Consider the following 20,700-nt stretch of genomic DNA (forward strand, 5'->3'; position numbering starts at 1 on the left):
TTTTCCACATTAAACATCATTTATGGCTTGGAAATTGTTCAGGCAAGAGGCATGTGGTTTCTGCTCCCGAATATCAGCAGCAGTTTTGCTAGGTTCAGTCTCTATTTTATGTTGACTTTTTTTTGGCTTTTCATTTATCTTTTGGGTAGACCTCTTTGGAGCAAGCTGCTTCAAGGAGAACCCATAACCTTCTTTCTAAATGAAGACTAAGTTATCTGCTTAAGGTGAAGAAGATGACGTTGGTATAGGGAATTTGGGTTCAGAGCCAGACTTTTCCAAAGTACCTGGTGAAGAAATACTTTTTTGGGGATGTTCCCTCATCAGAGCAATTGCTGGAACAAATTGAGAAACAAGAATTTCACACTTGGACTTTGAGTCATGAGTTGATAGGTTTTTCCATAGGCAATGTGAGGAGTTATGGACTAGCTGTTGAATTTTCAGTTAATTCTATTCGTGCTGAATAAATGGTAAAGGGCTGATGCAAGATCTTGGTTTGTGATCTAGGAAATCCATTTTACAAATTTTACTAAGGGTTTCAAGGACCTCCTTTTGCAGACCTTTCTATGCATAGCGCCACATTTCAAGTGAGAGTGGATGGAATAACATAAATATGTTCTCTGTGTGTATCGAAGCAGAGGAGACTGTATGGGTTGGATGTGCTTTTTTTCCTGCAGCGTTTTGGATTCTAGTGCTAATTCTTTCTTTAGCTGACCAGGCAGGACAGGATTTAGAAAAAAGCGCCAATTTTTGCCTTTCTATAGTTAGTGCTCTCTCCGAGAAGGGCAACGTTTGTTTCCCCTGTCTAAATGCTCTGCGAGGGCTCAGTTCTGCTTCATGGTGAGTCCAGTTACTCCACTGACTTACTCATGACATAAATGCTGTGGGGTGTCTGAATGCAGTGACAGGTACTGCAGTGCACAAACTTTGAGAGGTGCTAAAAGCTCTCAATCAATGCCTTTGCAATTGTGGGGTTTGTAGGAACATAGAAATTGCCCTGCTGGGCCACACCAGAGGGCTGGTTCCGTCCAGCCAAGGGTTTTGTCTCTGGCAGTGGTAGCAGGAGATGCTATTTAGAGGCAGCTTTCAAGCCTGGCCACTGTTGGGGCTACACTCACCTTAGAGTCTCCAGATGCTGACTCACATCTGTCCTGAGGAGCACCTGTTGTCCTCTTCCCAGAATCTCTGCTCCGGAGCTCCGTGCTCCACCTGCCCTCAAGGATTAGAGACCCCTTTTCTGCAAGGAAACCAGTGCCATCGCGTGGGATTCATCCTGCAGAACTAGCAGTGCAGAGGGAATCCCTGCCGTCTTTCCTGAGGTGTTCTACCAAGAAAAATAACGCTGAATAGAGGTCTTATTTTATTTCCCTGCTTCTGCCTGAATAAGGAATGAATGCAAGGAATGTGTTAGGGGAGTTTCTTTCACTCTTTGGCCCTTTGCTTCTCGGCTCAGCCACTTTTGGTGCTGGGTGCCTCTGTCTGTCTCTTCTCTGGTGCAGTGATCTTTGAGACTGAAGTTTGCAAAAGTTCCTTCCAGCAATATCCCATGTAAAGTTGTCTGGAGCACAGCAAATGATGCCTAGTGCCTCTGGAATTTGGGTCAGAAACCTGCTTGGAGGGGAAGGGTACTGCAGCTGTATTTTTATATTTGTTTCCTCTTTAACGTTTGATTGTATTCTTCCATTACCTGACGGCGTTTATCCATCTATCTGTGTTGGGTGAACAGCAGTGCTAAATTTCAAGGAGAGAAAACAATTTTTTTGTTTTGTTTCCTCACTTGCCTAAACTTTTTGCATGTGCCTACTTTGTATCCCAGCTGCTTCTGCAAGTCTAATATACCTCTATTTCTAAACCCGGGTTCTCCTTCCTAGTGCCCTGGGCTAGGGACTTGGAGCATTTCTCTTTGGTCTCCTATAGCAGAACAGCCTGGAACAGTGGGGTTTCATTCCCATCCTCCCCAGGTCAGGACCACAAGACTATGCTCGGTGGTGCAAGCTCTCCTAGCTCAGTCTGCAGCTTGATTTGTGATGGTTTCCCAATAATGGGAAGAGATGATGAAAGCAGACGCACAGATGGGGAAAGATATCTCAGGGCTGCCAGGGCAGCTGTTCAAGATCTCTGGATCAGATGGAGACAGAACTCCACCACCCTCAGCTTCCCCACCCTCAAACAAGCCATCTCCCATGTGCAAAGCAAAACCAGCCCCACCCCAGCCGTGCCATTTTGGCTAATGACCTAGTTAATAAATGGCAAATTTCAAGGGTAATCCTGTCAAAGCCTTCCTGACATCCCCATTGATAATATTAACCACAAAGTGCTCCCCTGCTCATCTGATTAATACCAGAAGAATTCTACTTGATTAGATCATTACTGAGGGGAAATGTAAGAAAGACAAATATTCTAGGGGAAATTCTGGCTTGAGACAAGAGGGAAGGTCACAAGTGTCCATGGTTTGTAAAGTTTTTCAGCTGGTAGAGAGGGAAAGGTTTGTGATCATCTTCTGCTCTCCGACAGCCCCTGCAAGAGTATACATGTCCCAACCTTTCTTCTTTGCCTGTAACTCATTCATATCACATTGATATGAGCAGCTATAAGCCAAGCAAGTGCATGCATCTTTGAAGGGTTGGAGACTTTGAATGTGAAGTCCCAAGGGCAGAGACCCATGTAATTATTTCCTTGAAAAGTCTGGCAAGGTCAAATTAGTGCAATTTGGGATCTTGGCACACCACTGAGAGTGGAGGGAGGGGCAGAATTTCTTTATCTCCACCCTACCGTCCTCCTTCCCTGGAAAAGACTGGATAGTAGTTGGGAGGCTGGGTAAGAAATCCAGTATTTTGGGAAAGATGCTGGGCTGCTGCTCTCTTATCCTTTCCTACCCTTTCCAGAACTGTGGTTCTTAGTTATCTTATGTTGAGATAAATGACAGCTATTCATGCTTCTCAGGCTGCCTGCAGATTCAAGCAGGCATCACAAGATTCCTTACACATGGGATGGGCTTTTAAGTATCTATCACCCTGCAGGCTTCTAGACATGGTGAAAGGGGTGCTTTTTTTAACGAATGTCAAGATTGTGATACAGAAAATGAGCAGAGCTGTTCTTTATCCCTGTCTTCTGATGTTGGCTTTGATACTTATGGTGCCTGCATCCTTGTTTCTTCGTCACTGTCAAGTGCAGCAAGGTTTGGTTGCATAGATGTGATGAGAACAGGAGCAAACACATGCTTGGGCACACCTGAGTTGTTGTTAGCTCTGTGTGTCACCCTGGCAGCTCCCTAAAACTGGAATCTGCTTTACTGACCAGAGCAAGTATTAACAGTAAAAAGACGTGTGGAGGAGATAAAAGAGCCATTTTTTTGGAGTTGGATATGATTAGCTGATGTGTATAAATACTTGATGGGAGGGAATAAAGAAGATGGAGACAGACTCTTCTTAGTGATTTCTACTGTAAGGGTGTTTGAACATAGGAACAGGTTTCCCAGAGAGGCTGTGGAGCTTCCATCCTCAGAGATAATTCAAAACCCAACTGGACATGTCCTGGGCAACCTGCTATAGTTGACTCTGCCTTGAGCAAGGGGGTTGGACTAGGTGATCTCCAGAGGTGCCTCCAACCTCAGGAATTCTGTGATTCTGTAACTACACTTGCAAAATACCTGTTGGAGGGTAGTTGTGATAAGCTGGCTTGGGAGATGAAACTAACTTTAGAAGTTCTCATAGATCTCTGGAAATATCCCAGTTAAAAACAGCTCCCCATATTTTTTTTTAAAAGTTTTTTTTTTTCCAGGCTGTGCTGGAACATAGCCTGCAGACTAACTGATAATGACAACTGAGGAAAGGGGTGAACTGTAGTCGTGTGGCAAAGCCAGTGGAAAAAAGACATTTTTAAGCTGGCTCAATTATTTGAGACAATCTGGCATGTAGCTACACTTCAGTACCTGCCCCCAAAGTGTGGGGCTATGCTATTCTCTGCTAACATAGCAAGCTTGGCATTTGCCTTAAGGTATGAGAAGAGGATCTAAGAGGTCTAGAAGGGGAGAGCTGAGAGCGCCTGAGGCTCTTAAACATGAAGAATGAAGGAGAAATGTGATAACATCATGAAGTAGTAAAGGGCTGGAGGGGCAATACAAGTAATGCAAGGAGTATGGGTATAATTTGTTCTCCATATCCAGGGCATATAGGACAAAATGTCAAGGTTTTTAACTACAACAAGACATTAGGAAAAAATCTTTATAGCAGTAAATCTAATGAAGCCCTGGAATAAAGTGCAAAGGTGGCTGTGGGGTCTGTGAAGTAAATATTTAAAACACAGTGTAAAAATTTCAGTCAAGGATGGCAGACTGAGCTGACCTATCTTGGAGCAAGCAAGTGTCCTCAGTTTCTGTGACTCCTTGGACACTGGGAGTTAATATGCAGCTGAGGGCTTGCCTGTAGGAAGAGGCTCCTCTTACTTTCCCTCACTTAGATTCTAACCCACAGGGGAAAGCAACAGAGATCCATTTTACCCTGTGGTTTTCTTACCCTTGGACCTTCTCAGAACATGAGACACACCATGTTGCGTGGCTTTTCACATCTGATGATGTCACCAAGTTCAGAGTTAGTCCTGAGTCCAGCTCCCCTCTTTGCAGAGAAGCTCAGTACCAGAATTGGCCTTTTTGTTGTGCTGAATGCTGGTTGTTCTCCTTCCCAGTCAGCAGCCTTTCTAGAAGACCTGTGCACTGAGTAGTTTAAAGCCTAGCAATCACATGACTTGCTGCCAATGTCAGCATGTGTAAAAATGTCATTATACACTATGGTGGCTCCTAACATGGAGCAATTCCTTAGGAGAGGGAGCGTGGTGGAAAGGCAGGCAATCTGCCTGCAGTGAGAGAGGCAACCACTGCTTGTTAACTGATCTTGTGGGAGGAGGGGAAATAAGTTGATAAAAATAATAAAAGGTCATAATGCAGAGTAATTTGGACATCAGTTCCTGTACAAGAAACATATCTAATCCAGTGAAGGACTTTCAATCCTGATTTGACACATCCACAGGGAATTCCCCACCAAATATGTCTTATTCCCCTCCTATTTGCACCCTCCCACACCCTGTCCCAGACCACAGATAACATTTTTAGGCATACTCTGAGTAAGCACAAGAGACTGGATCCCACTGGTAAAGCAGGCGGTTAGGGAGATGAAGTTGCTTGCTCTGAAATGACTTCTCCAGAACTTTCCTGGCTTCAGAATCGGCATTGGGAATTCACTGGCAGCTGAGCAGGGATTTTCAGGCTTTCACTGGGTTCTAAGTGGGGAAACCGAAATCCCTGAGGAAAATAAGTGTCTGAGGCTCCAGGTCATAGCAGCTCTTCAGACCATCTCCCATTTGTCCCTTCAGTGGAAGGCACTGGCCTCAGCCGTCTTCTGCTTTTTGCAGCCTGTGCTTTAGAGAGGGCTTCTCAAGTGTGGGTGAGCATCACGCTGCCCTGAAGAGTCAAAACCCTGCAACATGCTGAGAGAGCAGACTCTCCAGTCCTGGCGTTTCTTTATATTCCAGCCCACAGCCATTCCCTTTCTGAGAAACCTAACCACTTTGTCTCCTTTATTCCCTCCCTCTCAGCTCCCTGGACACATCTACTGCCATGAGATGTCTCAGCCAAGGATTTTGAGCCAAGATATGAGGGAAATGGTTTAACCAGATGTATGCCCATGCTTGCGACACTGAACTTTGAGATGCTGATATTTAAAAAGCTTGCCATCTCCCCTGCCTCCCAGCAGCAAGGTGAGTAATGGGTGGGACAGCAGCATATCCAGAAAAACACCTCTTTTTCAAGGGGAAGGAGAGGAGGTTATAATTCAACTGTAAAAATTTGCTCCAGGCTGAAAACTTGGCAAACAAAAGCTTTGCTTAGGAGTGATTTAAAAGGAAACAACAAAAAAGCATAAAATAAGTCAGGGCAGTCATTTTGGGTGGGGATGAGGGTCCAGAGCTTAAGATCGTTCTTTAGTGGGGGAGGAGAAGGAACAGCTCAAGACAGAGTTGCGTTTGGCTCTTAGCTCTACTATAACTAAGCCTTTCAAAGCCAGGAGAATAAACTGAACACAAGTCCAGTCTCTGGCCTCTCCCTTCATCCGTTTGTCAGAGGAAAGCAAGGCCCTATGTACTCTTTAAAGCAGAGTGGATGCAGATATGGTGGCACTAGCTGAATTCCTCCTGTTGCCACTTTCTAAATATGGATTTCCCTCTACCTTAAATTGTAGAAGCAGATAAAGTCATTGAGGCTCATCTTGCTGAGGATGGGTATCTGTTGCTTTCAGTATTATGCATCTCCTCAGGCCCCCTCTTGCTTTGTGCCATACCTCACCTGCTGCTCAGGATATGTGCCCTGCTTCTGCCCTCCTTAACAAGGTGAAGAGTTGAACAAGAGGATGACCGCTCCTTGCAGTCCTTACATGGCCTGACTCCTCCACAGGCCCAGGCTCACAAAGCTAAGAAAGAGGAAGGAGAGCTGTCTGGCTGCATAGCAGCAAAGACCACAAACACAGAACGTGCCTCTAGAGGGAAGGCATGGTTGGCAGCACAGTTGGCACAGGCCTTGAGAAACAAGGCCTAGCCAGTTACCATGTCTTTTGTCATCTCCAGACCCTTGGGCCCCTCCAGCTTGTGTGCCCATACATAATTACATTGCAGGCTCCCTTTGTAGTGCTGTCATTGTGTGATTTTCCTGATGGCCTGGAGCCTCCACATGTCAAGTTAGGGAGGAAAGTATAATGCTGGCATTTTAGACAAACCCCTCAGCCTACTGAATTACCTATCCAATTGGATATATGGAAAAAGATTTCACAGTGAGAGCAGGTTAAGCACTGAACAGGTAGCCTAGCAAGTGTATGAAAGCTCCATCTTTGGAGATTTTCAGAACTCAAGTGGATAAGGCCTAGAGCAAACTGACATAGCTTTGCTAACTCTCCTTATTGCTATGCACACTTCTAAAACAGCCGTCCCCTAGCCTGCCTGATGGAGTTCTTTGGCTGTAGCAGGTACCAAAGAACAAAAGGCTAAGGGAATGATCAAAGGCTTGCAGATGTAAAGGACCCATTCTGAAATTTTCCCTCCACTGCATAGTTAATATGTGTTCAGTTCCATCAGCTTAAGTGACATGGGCAGTCGTGGTTTAGATGGGATGTTACCTAATTCTGCTCAGAACAGGCCTCCTTTGAAGGCTTAAACCTCTCTGGCTTTTGTAACAGGCTTCATAGTTTGCTTGCACATATTTTTGTATGTGTTCACAGATCCTCCCTTCAAGCACCTCAAGACTGTCTGAAGAACTTAGTGCTCTCCAGCAGCAGACAGTGCCAGGCTTTGCTTCATACAAAAGAAATGAACTTTAATTCTATCCTTTCTCCAGGCTTAATGAGGCAGGTAGAACCAGCCAATACAGAAACTTTTAGGACTAGGTCTATTTGTTAAGAAGGCTCAGAGAAGCTTCGCTTTGTGCTTCTGGCACTGTTGTTCTCACAGTATTAAGGCATCTCTTACCTATACTGGTATACTGCACAATTTGAGATCAGGTTGTCAAAGCATCACCTTTCTGAATATCTCAGTAGAGTCAATTCTACTGAGATGGCGAGGAAGGCTGTTCAAGAGATCTTGTTAAAGGGAAATAAGCCTCATCTTTTAGTCTGCTCTTACGTTTCAGTGCTGACGCTTGCATGTATTGTCATTTCTAGGGAAGACTGAAGCCACTGAGCATGGAATCCAGTCCATCTTCTAGCTCCCCAAGTGCAGCAAAAATGTTTATGGACTAATCTTCTACAGCTCCTCTCAAGCACTGGGATTTCCAGATGTATATGTTTTCAGGGCACAAGCAACCCCAGGAAAATGCTTTTCAAAAGGTATGTCATCTCTTGCTTAGACTAAAAAAACTGAAAAGGGGAAAAAAGAAATCAAAAAAATTTACTTTTGGCATCAAAACAAAGCAAGTCTTTCTTTTCCCTAAGCTTCTTTAACTGTGCCTCATGCAAAAGAAAATGAAACTGTAAAAATATCTTAACAAAATGGGGATGAAGGTAAAGGCAAGGTACTGGCATTGGAGATAAGGTTAAATCAGAGCCCAGCAGAAAGAACATGGCAGTGGAAGAAGAAGTTTAACAAGTTCATTTTATGTGCCACTGTGTCATGCTTCCCTTTGTTGCTCAAGAATGTTGCTTCACTGGTTCCTAGGGTGTGAAAGGGCCATGCTGCTGGGAGGATGTGCCCCACAGACCATGCATGAGCCACTATTGGGCTACCTGATGCTGACAGAAAGGGCGATCCATCTGAAAATTGTTGTTTTACTGGTATTACAGTTTTGCTGTGGACCAGGAACTGGTCTGGACTTTGTGGTCAGAGGTCTTCTGTAGCATGACAGTTTGCGGAACAGTACTATGCAGGGCTAGGTGTAATGAGAGTAGGCAGGCACTCCAGCCAAAGCAAGGGAAGTTAGTATGCCCCTGTAAAGTATTCACAGTGGTCAGGAGGTTTGGAAGATACCCATCTTGTAAGGAGTCCAGGCAATTAAGCTAAATGCTCTTTCAAAAAAAATGGAGATCCCTCTCACCTTTGCTGTCTTCAAAGGAAAGAGGCAGGACAAAGCACTCATAGACTGTGTTGTGTGTACACATACAAAGCAAAGCACAGGAGGAGCCTGACAGACCTTGTTGGGAAGGGTAGAGTGCACTGTGAGTGTGTAACAAGCCCTGACATATAAACACCTCACCACTGCGATCAGTGGCTTGAAGCCAGGCTAGGTCAGAGTTTACACCAAGGACTGACATCTCTCTGTCCTGCCAGTGTTTGTACACATCCTAAACTGCTATTACACAACCTGGTGTGAGTGGCACAGTCTGCTCAGAAGAGACCCAGGTCTGGAAGAGCAGGCTACATCTGTCTGTTGGGCAGGACTGCAGTGCACTGCTCCTGTCATCTGAGCTTGTTGCTTTCCTTCCCCTCCTCCAGTTCCCACCTGCACCCCCAGCCCTGAAACAGACTCCCACTAAAAGCAAAGAAGTAGCTATAGCGGAAGATTCCCTAGTTGCTACCCACATGTCAACTGCTGCTGCTGCAGGCTGTGGCTTGTGTGATGACAGCAATAATTCAATTAAGTGATTTTTTAATCCTTCTTCTTATGGCAGTAAGTCCTTTGTGTGGATACTCTTAAACTAGTTAGAGTGGCCAGGAACTGATCAAGTGTAAATGTGTAAAAGAAAAGGCGGCAGAACTCTGCTTCCTTTCTCTTTTTCTGTTTGTTGCCTCTACCTAGATCCACAGCCAGGCAGTTTGATGACAGTGCCCAGCTAGTTTTTAGGTCTGCCTCGCGGGGGGGGGGGGGTAGAAAAATTGACCAGCCTCCTCCACCGTTTGTTCTACCCTTGGTGAGTTCAAAGCCTGCTCCAGAGCACATCTTTGTGAGCTCCAAGGCTGTTCATTTTAACTGCCCCTTCTACCCATTCCAGCCTAAAAGACACTTTGTAGGCCTTTGCTGTAAAGGACCACACTTCACATGTAAAGGACTTGGAAAAGCCAAGGTATGACTCCTGTAACAGCTGTAACTCAGACCTTTTTGCACACATATTATTTTGTAGTTAATATAGATGGTGTTAACATTAATGCCTTAACCCTTGAGGAAGCTAGCTAATTTCCAGGTTGATATGACCAGGGAGCTGGCTAATTTCCAGTGTTTTAGGGAGAGAGCCAAGAAGTGCAATGCTAGGGTGTTTGTGGCTGCTGGTGTTCCTGAGCAGAGCACATTCAGGTCTGTGCTTCATCCTGGCCTTCCACACACTGTCTGCCACCCCACCACCCTCTGCTTGTGCCGTGGGCTAAGTGTCTTTAATGGCAGGGGTTAAAGATTTAATGGCAGGGCTACAATTTGCCAAGCCACAGCTATGTGCTGTGATACCGTCAACCAAAACGCCTAGCTAGAAGGGGACAAACTGACAGCTTATTAACCTAGCCATACAAGGCTGGTGGCTTAAGAAGAGACAGCCACCTTGGCCTAGGAGTTTTGTGTGAGTAAGATGTACCAAAAAAGTGACACCATCACGCATGCACCCGCCGTTGTTACTGAAATGTGGATCTAACCAGGAAAAGGCTGTGGCAAGTGGGCAGGAGAGGAAAAGGGAGGGGGGATTTCAAACACCAGGGCCCGGAGAAAGAAAACCCTGCGTTCGTGCTTGCGTCAGTAGCCTGTCTGTGTGCTGACCCCAGGCTCACCTGAGCCTTGGCAAAGCTCCCCTTTGTTCTGTGTTGGCGTTCAGAATCCAGAGTTATCCCACAGCCACTTTGTGACCCGTTCCACCCAGACAGCCTGCCCATGATTGCTTCATAAAGCAAGACCCAGGAATCAAAAACAGGGCATGTTTCCTGAGCAGAGATGGAAAACAGCTGTGCTGGAAAAAAGGAGGGGTTTGCTGGCTGAACAGTGGAAAATACAGATCAAGGCCTGGTTGTGCAATCTTCCCTGGCTGGCCTGTGGCTGCTCTTGTGGCAAGGGGACCAGCTGGAGTTGGCAGGAGGCTGCTGCCAGGCGATGAGGGTAGCGAGAGCCTCTGGTGACAAGGCTAGAAACCCAGAACTTAGTTCTGCATATTTTACAGATGCCTGGGAGGCTGATAAGTGACATCTGGTGATGCTGCCCTCTCAGCTGTCCTGTGGGTCAGGTCTGTCCAGCCAGTTCCAGATGGCATTTGAATAGCCAGGCCCGTTACTGTAAAGGCATACGATCTGTAGAGCTACGGAGAAGCATTGTGTGCCCAGGTGTGGAGCTTGATTCCTGCCTGGTGCTCATAAAGTGCTCACTGTGCGGCCACAGCCGCGGGATGTGGTTATGTAGTCTGGCCAGGTTCCTGCGTCTGAATCCTCTGCACCCGTACTGGGGAGTAGGTGCACACCAAACAACTAGACAATGCACACACATGCTGTGCAGGCAGGCTGACCAAAAACTTTTAGAGCTAGCATCTGCTCTGCCACCACCGTCCTCTGAAATCAAGGGAAGGCAATGTCATGTTTCTACTAGCCTTAAGTGCTGCTTGCTTCAAGTCAGGCTTCTGGAAGAGTTCTTGATTTTTATCAAATTCAGAATCTCTAACCAAAAGTAAATGAACTGGCTGAGTCTGAATCCAGAGGCAAGGGGTGCGGGATTTGGTCTGGTTTTTTAAAATCTAATTATTGTGTACAAGGAGGAGAAGATGGACAACAACAGAGGGAGAATTAGGCTTTTGCTTCAGAGCCAAATTATCAAAAAAATTACCCTCCCCTGCTGAGAGAACCCTGCAACATCTCTTCTCTGCCAGTGCTCTCTGCAACTAAGCAAGAAACTAAGGTAAGGGGCCAAATGGTGAGAAGGCAGAAAGCAAAGCAGGCAGGACCATCAGTCACCTCCTAGGCTGATACACACCAGCTACATTGGCCTCTCTTCTTAGCACCTGGAACAGCAGAAGACAGTATGATGCATGTTTTTCACTCTATAGTATTGGAGCTATAGATGCACTGTAACTGCAGGGAGATCGTGCTTTCTTACAGCTGACTCAGCCTACTGAGCTGAAACATATGGATTCAGACCTTGCTCTGCAGCAGTTTCCAATAGTGTTCATCACTAGGACAGCCCAACTGCAGAGGAAAAAAAACCAAACAAACCAAAGCCAATCACTGCTACAGAGCCCATGAATGGGAAGAAGGAAGATGTTGTGTGGTGACCCATAGGAGGGAGGAAAACTGCAGAATTAAGGCAAGAGTAGCACGCAGAGGAGTTGTTGAGGGAAGCATTTTTAGTCCAAATAGCAAACTTTGGAGTATTTTTGGCCCTTTATGCCAGGTTTTGTAAACCAGGTACCTCAAGGTGAGGCGTAGGATGGGCGATGGCTTCAGAAGCTGGAAGAACACAGTCTTAATGAAATCAACACCAAGAAACAGTAGTGTTACCAGAAGCACGCTGTGACCTGAGGCAAACAGTAATGTGCAGAGATGGATGAAAGCAGCATTACATCTGCAGTCTAGGGGCTAGGCTCCCAACTGGATGCAACCATTGCATTATTTGCTTTTTAGGTAGTTTGCTTCCTGCCATAAAGGATCCCATAGTCCTGAGCTGGGAGCTGAAGACTATGGATACACCACATGGAAGGATTAAGGGACTTACTGGCTCTGCTGACAGCAGCCAGCCTCACCTGTGGGAACCCCTTCAGTTGGATTCTCAAGGGGCAGCTTACAGGAGGTGGCTCCCACTGCACAAGAAAAAAACAAGACAAAGAACGACGAGTTTTGCTAAGGCAAATGCACTAGTTTTAGCTATTACTGATTTAAGCCAGGTCACACTAAACTTGTACACAGCAGGCTTTGCACAAGTGCACACAAAATCAGTTTGTTTAAACCTAGACAACTTTGTAGTGCATGCAGACAAACAAAACCCAGATAGATACACAAAATTAATAGTTGGTAACAGCTTCAGCATTCTTAGAGCTGTTGAAATTTTAGCATTACTTGCAGATAAAACTTCCAGTGCTTCAAAGTTTATTTTCAATACAAAACAGGATGAAAGCATATTTTAGAAATAATTTGGAATGTGAGGTACTAGTCTTTTGACTTTTACTGACCGGAAATTATTCTTTTTAAAAAAACTGCCCTTCCCATTTAATTTCTTAATGTGATATCAGTCATCTGAGTTCTCATGAAACAAACATTCTGCATCTGTATCTATTCAGCAGGGTCTAAATGGGACCTCAACAATGGCTGAAACTAAATTTCATTTTAAAAAATTATAAGTTTTGTTCCCATAGAAAAGTTCCAATTTTGATGAAATTATATTTCCTGCAGAAAAGCAAAACCCAATAAAAGGTTTGACCCAATGTCCATTGGCTCTTCAAGAGGAAGAAGGTTAGTGGAGAGAAGGCAAGTGTGGGTTTGGGAGAAAAGAAGTCCTACCAATATATGGGGGCAAGGAGAGCAGAGGGAAGAAAGTACAAATTCCCAGGCATTCCAGACATATCTGATATCCTTTACATCCTGCACTCTGCACTTCAGTTGTGCATATTTCAGTGTTCCACCGCAGAGGCAGCTGCATTTCAGTTGTGAGTTATTATATGAAGAGTTTTGTATAGCTGTCACAGGATCTTCTGAGATGAAAAGGAGCTGACCATGGCAAAGAAAGTAAAATAGAACATGCAATCTATTAACTATGCTGGAAACCACTTATACCACAGAGAAATGGGTGCCAGGAAGCACAAACTTCCAGAAGAAATTAGAAATAAAGCAAAAAAAAAAAAAAGGACAAGTCAAGTCACTGGTAGCTGGGAGAAGAGTACAGGCTCATTACCACATCTGAGCTGCTGAAAAACAGCCTCTGGTTTTCTGTAGCTCTTCATCTGTTTTTCTGTTCATTTTCGTCCTTCTCTTTAACCTTGCTGGGGAAAACACATCTCCAAGGACAAATAAAAATGATTTTCTTACCAGTGCTGCTGACTTTGCAACCTGTCAGAAAACTGACTAAAGTTGAAGCTCCTTCAGTCAGTCACTTTAAAATATAGTCAGCATTGTGGTTTTTTTTTAAAAAAAAAAAGGGAAGAAGAAGAAAAAAGAAATATATGAATTCAATGCCAGGGTTACTCTGCTGCATATTAAGGCGTTCCAACGGGCTCTGGGATAAACTGCAAAACCATGGTGATGAGTAGTGTGGCAAAGGGAAGTGTTGCAAAGTACTAGGCTTAGCTCTTGCATTATGGTGAAGATGCTTAATTTGTCTCCATTAAATAGGTATTTTATTGAAGGATCCTTAGATCCAAAAAGCTGGTCTGGGAACTAGAAAACACTGTTAAGAAGCCAGGTCAAGGAAATGTTAATTAATTTCGCTAGGGACACATTCAGCCTCCCCGAGGAAAAATGTCTGGATTTTAACATTTGAGAGGTTAAAATCTGCAGTGGGTACTTTTGTTGTTACTTACAGCCATCCTCCCTGGAACCATATCCCCTTTTTACCTGCACCACAGGTGGATGGAGAACCATAAATTCCTTTAGGAAACTTTTCTGCCGCAGCTGCTTCTCTACTCCTCAGAGAAGCGCCCAGGGAGTTAGACTTACAACCCAAATAGACTGAAGGGATTTATGGATCGGCAAGTCCATCTACCATCTACTGTCTCTGACAAACACGGCTTTCAAACTGTGGTGAGGACGAAGCAGGGGTAACTTTTCAAAATCAGCCTCAACTTTTTCAGGGTCGCAACAAAAAAGGTGAAATTATGATTCCTCCATTATCCTTTGCCTGCACTTTTACTATACACCAGCCTGGCCCGTGCAATTCATCCTTTCTTTATATTCTAACGAGCATTAGATTTTGTGTTATGAGCGAAGTGCATAGTGAGAAGTTGTGTGCAGCTCTTTAGGCTATGCATGTGTGAGGGGGGCTCTGCTTTGTGAAGTAGCTGGTTTGGATCCCCAGGCAAGAATAAATCAGGGAGGAGAAAACATGGAGAGGGTCAGCTGTAGGAACAAGGTGAACTCTAGAGCAAAAGATGCAATTTTTCAATCAAGCTTTTAATGAAAAGATCATAAAATAACAGTTTCTCATCACTGTACATTAAGACTGCAAATTTCTGAATGCTGAGATCATATTATAATTTCTGTATCTTTTTATATGACACTTGAGTTGAAGCCACAACTATGTGTGACTCTGACCTGAATTCAAGCTCTTGAAGGAAATGAACAGAACATTACAGCAGGAATGTCGGCCTTTCCCTTGCCCTCCCCTCCTCTCCCCCTCCCCAGGAAACATCCAGGGCTCCTAGACTGACTGATAGTTAAGGCTTAAAATAAAAAAAAAAAAAAGAAAAAAAAGAGAGATGCAACATCCCTTTTTCAGTTGTATTTAAAATATTAAAATAAAGTGGGGAAAAATATCCAGCCAGCCAGAACAAAATCCTCTCCTCATAGAAAAGTTATCCCCAGCCAGTCAAAACTCCAGTGGAAATCAGAGGAACAGTTGTGCTAGGTGCTTCGATTGATAAGTTGTGAATGAGAAAGTTTAAAAAATATCCCACTCCTCAGAGAAAGCGAGCACTATGAAGCATGTCCCCTAACTGCCAACAAATGTAGCATGAAGTATTCTGTTTTAGACCTTCTCTACTGCATCCCACAGGGTCTGGTCTGTTCAAAAAACACTGATCCATTGATCCCTATGTGTTTGACACTGGGCTTCAAAATGCTTAGGGAATTGAGGAAGGAGCGGAAGGGGATAGTAATAGGAGACAACTGAACAAAAAATGCATTTCTAGCTCTAAACTTATGTTTCAGTATTTTTGAGTCCAGTTAGTTAAAACAAGGAAAGCAGAATAAATAGCACTAGGGCTGAAACAAAGAAGCCTTCCTGACTAGGAGGTCCAACTAGGAGCCTTACAGCAGAGCTGGAACTGCCTCACAAGGGATCCCAAATCTTTTCCTTTGACAAGGAAAGCAGCAAATTTAGTAAGTCTAATGGGAAATCATCAAAGGTGAAATTTCTTACCCTGCTCTGAAAAAATGCAAAATACGAGGAGTGGAAAGGGGCCGAGGATCAGCTACTGCTTGTCTGCTTGTCTCCTGCCCTAAAATCAGGACAATGAAGTACCACGGGACTTAAAACATTGCAACAAGCTACTTTCAGCTATGGAAAGCAAGCCCCAAATGTTGTTCTTCAAGAATATGGCCAGTTCTGGAGTGCAAGAGTAAGCTTACGAAACGAAAGGGTTTTACAATAAATGGAGAGACTTGGCTGATGTTGAGCAAATCATTAAGTTTAAACAAAACTGAAGAAAAATTGCTAGAAGTCTATTTAATTATTCCAGAATTACAGCTCAGATCTCATTTAGATTTTAAACTCTTGCTTAAACAAATGTTTATTCAAACATGCCATCTCAATGATGAGACAGCAGAAAGCTGTCTGAGGAGAGCTAGATGTTTACTATCTAGACCCTCTCAAACCCTTTTAAAATGTAGGCAGGTTTTGTGTCTTTGTTTTTTCATTTGCTCTTCCCTTAACTCCAGCACAGCTAATTGGAAAGGTTTTTGAATTTGGCAAATATCCAGAAATCAACAAACATTCTTTCTTCATGCTAATTTTTAAGGCTATAGCAGGTCCGTAACTGCTAACTCCACCAATACTGGAATAAGAGGCTTTGTAAAGTACAGCTTTCCCCAGGGACTCTGACGACCTTACACTATACAGAATCTGATGCTTCAGTATAGTTTGCAAGGCCCATCACAAGATGGCACAGAGGCTGTTGGGTTTGGCACGAAGCTTCCCGTAGCTATCTTGGGCATCCACTCCCCACTTTTGAGATCCTTATTGCTACCGCAGTAAACAGTAAGTGAGGGATGAGGGGGACTTTAGTAAAGAAGATACGTCCTGTCCTTCAGGCAGGACAATTGACTTGTCTCAGTCACAAGCTGCAATCAGAAGCACATAACCATTCCTCTGATGACTTTTACCTTCTCCAGATTTTGCTAGCAGTCACCTCAGAATTAGTTTTGTTTCACTGAGTGCACTGGATGTTTCCCTGGTGAAGACCCATACTCCTGCTTTTCAGAACTGAAGCGACACGGTAAAATACTGCTAACCCAGACTTTGAACCTGCACTGCTTGAAAACAGTGCTTTCCACACACACGAGAGAGAGGAAAAAAAAACAAAAACAGGAATCTTAAAAGAGTGACACTGTAAATGGAAACATTTAAATACAGCAAACATAAATTCCTCTTCTATGCAAAGCTACAAAAGTCCAGTCTTTGTATTGTCTTCACAGGTTATGGTTTATGGCTATGCTGAGAGTCTCTGAGATTCTTTTTTTTTTTAATATATTTTTTCATTTTTTTGAAATCCTGTAGAGAAGACCCTGCGGACACATCTTTGTGTTTGCAACTTTCTGAATTACATTGCAAAACTGTGCATACAGAATCTGAGAAATAAATACATTCATTACTGCACATACATATTGATACAAAAACAACACTGTCAAATAGTGTTTGCACCATCTTTGTTAGATATTAAGACCAGGCAAAATTAATATTTCATTTTCCATCAGCCCCTCCTCAAATGTTTGAGGTGGCTTTGGTGTAGAAGGTAAAAGCTACAAAGGGTCAAGACTAATGATGGGGAGCTTTTTTTAAAACCTTTTTTCTTTTTTTTGGCTTCAGCGGTATTTTAGCAAACCATCTTCATTGGTCATCTTTAAACTGTTCTAACATGCAAATCAAGCTTAGGTTTCCACCTAGAAAGCCTTAGGAGTTTTGGTTGGGCTCTTTGCGCGTGACTGTAAGGTCTGGAGTGAATCAGTCCAGCTGCTCAATTAAAACGTGGCTCAGATGGTCCAAACAGTACAGCTCAGGCCCCAGCACAGCTCTGAGCAGGAGGAGACAGCTAGACGCCCATGCTTTCGCCCTCACGCCAGACCATTAAAGCTAGCCAAGTCACTACAGGGAGATCAGCCACCTCTGCCACAGCCCCTGCCCGGCGCAGAGGGGCAGTTCAGAGTTGTGCGTACTCTTCCATGTCAGCAGCCACAAAGCCTCACAGAAGCTGCGTGTCAATAGCTCTTTGGTGTCTTCTGTGATCTTTGTGGCTCCTGCTAACTCCCCCAAATGCACAGAGCTGGGCTTTTGGGTTTTTTGCCAGGAATTTGGTTTTGGAGGTTTTACAGTAAAGGATTGGAAAATGGCTCAGCCCAGCTCCCCGTGGCTAACATTACGGAGGTGTGCTGGGTACAGCAGCTCCCACCATCTTCTGACAACATCCTTCTCTATCGCTAGAGCATCTTGCATCTCTCTTTACCCCCTTGGTACTCTCAGACTCCTCTGAGGAAGAGGTAGGCTGGGATGCCTCTGCAGTAGTGCCTGGGTCTCACTCCCAGCAACATCTCTCATGAGTTGAAGACAAAAAAAATGATATCTACGTGCCATTTTTCTAATTGCCCTCCCTCTCCCCGCCCTCCCCGAGCAGTGCTGGAATGCAGGCTGGGACACAGATCTCCCCTCCCAAGCTGGGGAACGCTGCGTAGCCTTCAGAGACAAACCAATGGAAAAAGCAAAGATTAATTTTGACTGGCCCCTAGATCTGTTGAGGTCTGAAACTGTAAAAGTTTATGTAAACAATGAGATAAATATATTAGTACTTTTCTGAGCCAAGTGAGGTTCCATACTCATTCAAATGTGCTTTGGTTTAAAAAATAGTTTTGTGAATTTGGGTATGAGCTTCTTTATTCTTTTATACAACTTTTGCTATTTTATCTTTTTTTTTCCTGTTATTCCGAAAACATTCTGGAACTAAGTGACTAACGCATATACTTAAGCTGCCTGGCCTCTTTTTTTTTTTCTTTTTGTTTTTTTGTTTGTTTTTAAATTGTTTTATTCCTCTTGAGGCTCTTTGTGTATTTAAAAAAAAAAATTAAAAAAAAATAAAAAAAAAACCAAAAATGCAGCTCCCTCCCCCCCACCCTAAAACTCTTAAAATCTTAAATATGAAACTAGTGTTTTGCTTTCTCATTAAAATACAGAAAAATGTTTGATACAATACTATGTCGTACAAATGCAGTTGAGTGTTTAGGCCCCAAGCAGGCCTGAAACAGTCCCTGAAGTTTTGAGTATTATTAGTTATTCATTATTACTGTCACAATTTGGAAAAATGTTGTTTATACTCAATCTATGGAACACAACTTTACACAGCTACTTGAAAAAAGAACAAAATTTCCTTTTGTACAATACTCTTGCTGTACACAGACTTTATGTCATATTGTTTAAGTGCTGGGGAGGGGATAAAGTAAAAAAAAAAAAAAAAAAGACGCTCCAAAAAAATTTTTTTTAAAAATAGCATTGGGTCCTGAAACTTCAACATGATTCTCAAGGCTTAAGAAACAAATGAAGAGGGAGCCGGGGGGAGGAGAGGCTACATCACCCACACACATTTGTAAAAATAGAATTAATTGAGGGGGAGCAGGTTATTTGCCTGCTAAGGAGCTGACTGTGTCCTCGCGCCTTGGGCCACTCTGTGGCTTGGCGCAGTCAGTCACAGCTTGAGCTGCTGTCCGAAGGGTGGCTTCTGCACAGACACCTGCCCACTGTCCCCATCGCTGGCCATCTGCCACAGTGGTGGCGGACCCATCTTGGCCAACTGCAGTACCACAAGTGAACGGGGGAACCCCACATCCAAAACCCACAGCAGGGGACAGGGCTTATCCCCAGCCGTGCCCTTCTCACTAAGGGAGTTAAAAATTGTTTTGAAAATCTGGACTTGATGGGTCCTTAGCCAGCCGGCAGCAAGGGGAGCCTGCTCTGGCTGCAGCCTAAGCCAGTGTGGGTTTCAGCTCAGCTTTAGGATGGTTGGAGGGAAGGTAAAGGCAGGGTGAAAGTGCCTAGGAACTAATCTTGCACAGCTGTCCCTGGGCCCTGCTGAGACTCGCTCTGAGAAAAAGGTAGATAGCAAGGCCTTCCCCATCCTCCCCAAAGACTATTTTGCGGACATTCTTGGGGGGGGGGGGGTTGGCAAGGAATCAAGGAGAAAAGAATTCAATATATATTCAAAATGTGGAAGTGCTAAATACACTAAAGCCCCTCCTAACCCCTCCCCAAAAGAAAACAGCGCATCTCAGCACAATTAGAAAAAAACAAAAGTCCATGCTCCCCTCTCACGCTCCACAGCTCGCAGGCGTCCGGGAGCAAGCAGACAATGGCACTGGGAGAAGCACACTGGAGCGCGGCGGGCGAGAGGGGCGAGAGTGTTCCCTGTAAGGTGACACCAGGCCAAGGCTCAGCGCCTCTAGGTTGTCTATTGCTTGGAGCCTGGATTCCAGTTTTCTCATTTATTCAACTGACCCAAAAACTTCTTATGGACTAGTCTACCGTAACAAAAAAAAAAAAACCACCACAACCAAAAAAAAACAAACAAAAAAACCCCAATAGAAAATGAAGCTTATATTTCTTTGTTTTAGTCAAACATGCTCACTTTTTTCTTTTTTTTCCTTTTTTCTTTTTTGGTCGAAACTTTAAAAAAATTGGTTTTGTTTTTTTAAAAAAGACAAAATGTGAGGTTTGGTAAACCTTACGCATAGAGACTATACTGGTTTGAGTGGGGGAAAAAAATAAAAAAACAAACAAATGAAAAAACACAAGTGTAAACCTTACTCAATTCAGAAGGGATGATTCTACTGGCTGTGAATTTTTACCACCACAGTCACAGGAGGCTTGAAATAAGCCATAGCTTTCCACAAGGTCACGCCAACAAAGTCAAGGGGGCCAAGAATCGGTGGGCTAAGTTCTCTGTCTTCTCTCCTAAACCAATAGCAGCTGTTGGCTGTGATGTCTTATGCAGATGTTGCAAGAACATTTTGTTTCTTTTTCTTTTCATTGTTCTTTTTTTTTTTTTTTGTGTGCGTGTGTTAAATTGTCTAAAAGGGAGGATATGAAACACTTTGGTTTGCTTTTTTCCTCCTCTCCCCCACCTTATTGCACTCTGGATTCTAGTAAATTATAGGCTGCTATGCCCTCACCCTCTGTCCTGCCAGGTGTTTACAGACTGACCCAGATGTGCTGGGGGAGTGGAAGATGAGGGGGACATTTTCCCCTCCCCATAGTATCCAGATTCCATAAACAAAGCTGGAAAGGGCCCAAAAAGCTCAGAGAAGTTTTCTTCTTTTATCTAAAAGTGACTACAAACAGCCAAGAGACTGCGAATGAGCCAGTCCAAG

The sequence above is a fragment of the Cariama cristata genome, unplaced genomic scaffold, assembly GCF_000690535.1.
Source record: "Cariama cristata isolate BGI_N322 unplaced genomic scaffold, ASM69053v1 scaffold9891, whole genome shotgun sequence".
In the NCBI taxonomy this organism is placed as follows: Eukaryota; Metazoa; Chordata; class Aves; order Cariamiformes; family Cariamidae; genus Cariama; species Cariama cristata.